Source organism: Mustela nigripes, chromosome 6, assembly GCF_022355385.1.
Source record: "Mustela nigripes isolate SB6536 chromosome 6, MUSNIG.SB6536, whole genome shotgun sequence".
Lineage (NCBI taxonomy): Eukaryota > Metazoa > Chordata > Mammalia > Carnivora > Mustelidae > Mustela > Mustela nigripes.
Window position 1 is genome coordinate 97,933,929 of NC_081562.1, and position 5,660 is coordinate 97,939,588.

The following is a 5,660-nucleotide window of genomic DNA, read 5'->3' on the forward strand; positions in this document are numbered from 1 at the left end:
TTAGCATAGCTGGAACCAGACCAGACCAGAAGAGCTGTTCAACTGACCCACAGAATGAAGAGAAATAATAAGAGATAATTTTAGTCACTAAGTTTGGGTGTTTCTTAGTGTTGCAAAAGCAAACTGATATTTAAACTGAAATCCTTCTTATTTGTAATAGGCCTTTTCAGGCCAGAGTTTTCCCCCTGAAACTGGGACTGTGCTCACTTTCTGACAGAATCTCCTTCATAGCTTCTGTACTCCTGATGTGAGTTGATGAGGTAATGAACCCTGCATCCAGATTGTAGCTAATTACTCTACTGCTGGAGTGGATTCCACACCCTTCTAATATTTCTTTCCTTTATCAACTCTCACTTTGAAGTCATTTGTAGGTATCTCTCCTATGATCATTAGGGTCAGTTACCCTTCTAACTATAAAGTTTGAGCTTTTTATTTATTTTATTAAATTAAAAAAATTTTAAGTATTCTCTACACCCAACATGGGGTTCAAACTCACAACCCTGAAGTCAAGAGTTGTGTGCTCCACTGACCGAAACAGCCAGACACTCCAAGTTTGATCTTTTTATTTTATTTTTTTTTTAAAGATTTTTATCCATTTATTTGACAGAGAGAGACAGGGAGAGAGGGAACACAAGCAGGGGTGGAGGGAGAGGGAGAAGGAGAAGCAGGTTTTCTGCTGAGCAGATGTGGGGCTTCATCCCAGGACCCTGGGATCATGACCTGAGCCCAAGGCAGACACTTAATGACTGAGCCACCCAGGCACCCAAGTTTGATCTTTTTAAACAAATAAATGCATTTAACAATTTCTTGACATAATAAACAATGTCAGTGCAATACAATTAATATTAATGCCAAGGTGATAAGAAAGAGAATAACACAACCATCACTATAAAGGTCATTTTCATGAGTTGAAATTTTCTCCTAGGGCACTTCCTGTTTTTCTCCTTCTGGAGTATCATTATAGGTTCATGATTTTTCTCAGATTTGTTCCAATGAAATGTAATGATTATTTCCTTTTTATTCAAACTGTAGTATCTCAGCCAACGAAAGATCCTTTAAACTTGCTCTTGTCTCCTCAGTGTTGCCCCAAATGGTCTGAAGCATCTCATTACCTGGAAATAAAGTATTTTAGACCACAAAGGTGGAATCAGCTACTTTTCACCAAATGTTGGTTGTTTCAGTGATATATTAGAGACCCCATTAAGGGACTGTGGTCCAGAAACAGATAATCCTTCTTCTGAAATTTGGTCAGAAGGGCCATAGTAGCCTGACATTTTTTTCTAAAAAGATTTTATTTATTTGAGACAGAGAGAGAGAGTGCGAGTGTGGTGGTAGGGTGGAGGGAGAGAGGGATAGGGAGAAGCAGACTCCCCATTGAGAAGGGACCTTGATGCAATGTGGGACTCCATCCCAGGATCATGACCTGAACTGACGGCAGACGCTTAACTGACTTAGGCACCAGTCGCCCTATAGTAGCTCGACATTTTATCTCAATGCCTGTGTCATTTCCCTCATTTCATCTCATCAAACAGGCATTTTATCGTCTCACATCAACACAAGAAGAAGAAGTGTGAGTACAATAAATATTTTCAAAACTTTTATTACATCATATTGTTGTAATTGTTCTATTTTTATTTAGCTATTGTTGTTAATCTCTTACTGTAACTAGTTTATAAGTTAAACTTTAGCATAAGTATGTAGAGGAAAAAATAGATACATAGGGTTTGGTACTATCCTTGGTTTCAGGCATCCACTGGGGTCTTGGAATATATCCCTGTGGATAAGGGGGAGACTATTATACTTTTTAAAAGTAGGAGTTCATAATGATGTCTTCAATACAATTTCCACTTTACCTAATCTTTAACTGTTGTTATGACATTAAAATATTTTATTTGCAACATATATTTTTAAATTCAATACAGCATTTCCAACTAAATTTAGCAGAAGAGTTCAAGTTGTTGAGCATATTGGTCACATTTTATGGAGCAGATTGAAAGATAGAGAAATACTACTTAAGCAGAGAGTTCCATCAAATTCTATAAATGATTAGCTTTGCTTTCTGCGAGGCAGAAACAGATGTACTGGGATTTCTTGCCTTTATCACTTACCTTCTAGGCAGGGGAACTTCCCAGAATCCCAATCACCAGAATATACCTGCGGGATGTCAGCACCATTCTTCTCAGACGCATGTTCTTAGCAAGGATGGAAATTGCTGCTTTTCCTCTAAGATAGATTCAAATTAGAACAAGAAAGAGTTATTACAAAAAAAAAAATGGTTTTTTAAGGGCATTCAGTCCAGGGATTGTTAAGCTAAAGTCCATGGATAAGTTCAGGTCAGAAATAATTTGCAAAATGTTTATTTGTTTATGTCTCTTTCCCTGGAAAGGGAATTCATGAATTTCGTCTGATTCTTAAGGGGATTTTAGTATTAACAAAACAAAAATAAAACCACCACAAGCACAACAACTAAACCAGAACATTGATTTAGTCTAATAATCTTTTCCCTTAGCGGTAAGTAAACTGACCAAGTGAATCACTGGTCTGAAATCACAGTTTGTGACAGAGCCTAGGACAGAGGGAACCAGGTGGTAAGCTTGGTAAAGAAGTTAGAAGTTCTGAACACCTCGATGAGGGTTCTTTCTCTTACATGAAGCCAGAGCAGGGAATCATTACATCTGAGGATAATTGTTTAATTTTTATTTTAAAAAGGGAGCATTGAGGTTTGAAGAAAGAGAGGGAAGGGATATAAATGATGGAACAACAATAATTCTGGGGGAAATTGCACAAGATGAGTCAAAAGAATCAGAGGCTTAGAAGTCATTGTCATTTATGAGCGACACAAAGATGTGATGAGAGGTATAGAATTTTGTGTAAGTGCTTGTCAATAACATGGGTAGAGAATAGTGGCCATTGTAAAGGAAGTAAAATATAAAAAAGTTTGCAGAATATTTCTCATTCTGAATCCATGTAGGCTTCTTTATGGGGATTGACAAGTTGATTCTAAAATTTATATGGAAACTCCAAGGACCCAGAATATCCAAAGCAGTCTTGGGAAAGAATAAACTTGGGAAACTTATACTCTTGGACTTCAAGACATTTTCCAAAGCTACAGCAATCAAAACTGTTGGTTGGTGCTGGCATAAGGACTAAGAAATAAGTCAACGGGACATAGAGATTCCAGAAATCATGCACACTTACATGGCCACTTGATTTTTGACAAGGTGCCAAAGCAATTAAATGGGGAAAGGAGTCTTTTAAGGAATAATACTGAAACAGCAGGGGATCTCTATAGAAAAGAGTGTATTCCCACCCCACTTATACATAAAAATTAATTCAAGAGGGATTGTAGATCTAAACATAACAGCGAAAATTGTACTGCCTCTAGAAAAAAAAACAGAGGAGAATGTCTTGGTGACTTGGAAATAGATGAAGGTTTCTTAGGATGCAGAAAATAATAACCACAAAAAAATATATGATAAATGAAATATAATGAAAATTAAAAACTTCTATTTATTAAACACACTGTTAAGGAAATGAGAAGATATGACATGAACAGGGAAATATATTTTGCAAGACATACATTTGACAAAGAATTGATATTCAGAATATGTAAAGAACTTCTTAATAGTAAAAAAAAAAAACCTCAATTTTTAAAATAGGCAAAGCATTTCAATCGACACTTCAAAAACTAAGGTATGTATGAGTAGCCAATAAGCACATGAGAAAGTGCTGACCATCCTTATTCATTAGGGAAATACAGATTAAAGTCACAATGAAAAACCACTATATACCTACCAGAACAGCTAAAGTTGAGCATACTAACAATACCAAATATTGGCAAGGTTAGGTTTAAATATATTTTGGAAATCATTGTAGTAATTTGTATGTATTGTTTCTTTTCTTTCTTTCTTTCTTTCTTTCTTTCTTTCTTCTTCTTTTTTTTGGTCTGTATTCTTTCTTAAGGAATTTGAAATTTGTAAGAGAATGTCGTGTTAGAAAGTCTGACATAATATACTTGCTATAGTGATTTATAACCTCTAAGAGAATTTGATATCAAACTTGAGGGTTATTTTGAAATATGTAAAGAGTTGAATGATAATATATTTGGATAATTTGAAATGTGTTTAAGAATCTGATTGCTGGGGCGCTTGGGTGATTCAGTGGGTTAAGCCTCTGCTTTCAGCTCAGGTCATAATCTCAGGGTCCTGGAATCGAGTCCTGCATTGGGCTCTCTGCTCAGCAGGAAGCCTGCTTCCCCTTCTCTCTCTGCCTGCCTCTCTGCCTACCTGTGATCTCTCTGTCAAATAAATAAATAAAATCTTAAAAAAAAAAAAAAGAATCTGATTGGGCACCTGGGTGGCTCAGTGGGTTGGGCCGCTGCCCTCGGCTCAGGTCATGATCTCAGGGTGCTGGGATCGAGTCCCACATCGGGCTCTCTGCTCAGCAGGGAGCCTGCTTCCCTCTCTCTCTCTCTGCTTGCCTCTCCATCTACTTGTGATTTCTCTCTGTCAAATAAATAAATAAAATATTAAAAAAAAAAAAGAATCTGATTACTTTCGGGGAAGCCTGCGTGGCTGAGTCAGTCAAGCATCTGACTCTTAGTTCTGGCTCAGGTCCTGATCTCAGGGTCATGAGATGGAGCCCCAGGTCAGGCTCTGCACTGAGCAGGGAGTCTGCTTGAGATTCTCTCTCTCTACCTCTCCCTCTGCCCCTCCTCCTTGCTCACAATCTCTCTCTCAAATAAATAAATAAATAAATAAATAAATCTTGAAAAAAAAGAGTCTGATTACTTTTGTAATGTGTTTAGATCTTAGATAATTTCATTTATGGAATCTTTAAGACTTACCAAGGTCTAGGAAAGGAGTTTAAGTGCTTTGGATGGTTCAGTTGGAAAGAAATGTAAGTCTGTTTTTTTAGGAGTTTGATGAGCGTAGGTACTGTTTTCGTGGCTGGAGTTCAAGATGCCTAGAAAACCCAGGTATCCAAGCTTGTGAATATTATTTTCCCAAGACAGATTTTAATTACTCTTGAAGAATTCTGTCCTTAGCTAGCAGAATAAAAATTTAAGAGAATATGCCATTACCTAATCAAATTGATTTCCAGAGTGGGGAAAAGTCCTGTCTGTTTGTTGGCATCTTAAAGATTTTATGATGAAATAGATTTTTAAGAAAGTTTTGAGATGTCAGAGAGTGGGCAGGACAGAAGGGCATTTTAGCACAGGAAACACTGAAAGGAAAGGCATAGAGTTTTTCCCGGGAGTGCAAGCAATCAAATGTGACTGGATCATGTAGGGGTTATAGTGGGAGAGTCAGGCTGCTTCAGTCAGTGCAAGAAGCCATTGGGAGTGCTGTGCAGGGAGTGCCTCTGTCTGAACTTTGGCTCCACTGACTCATCTGACAGTGCCATAGAAGGTGGGCTGGAGCGGCAGGGCCTGAGTGCTAGAAGACCTGCCCAGTCCTCCGTCTGCTTTTTTGTTCATCCGTCCATCCTTGCATCCATGCATCCATCCAATCTTTCATTTAGTTGAGATTTCTTTTTTTAATTTTAAAATATTTTATTTATTTATTTGACAGAGAAAGACACAGCAAGAGAGGGATCACAGGCAGGGGGAGTGGGAGAGGGAAAGGGAGAAGCAGGCTTCTAGCTGAGCAGGGAGCCTG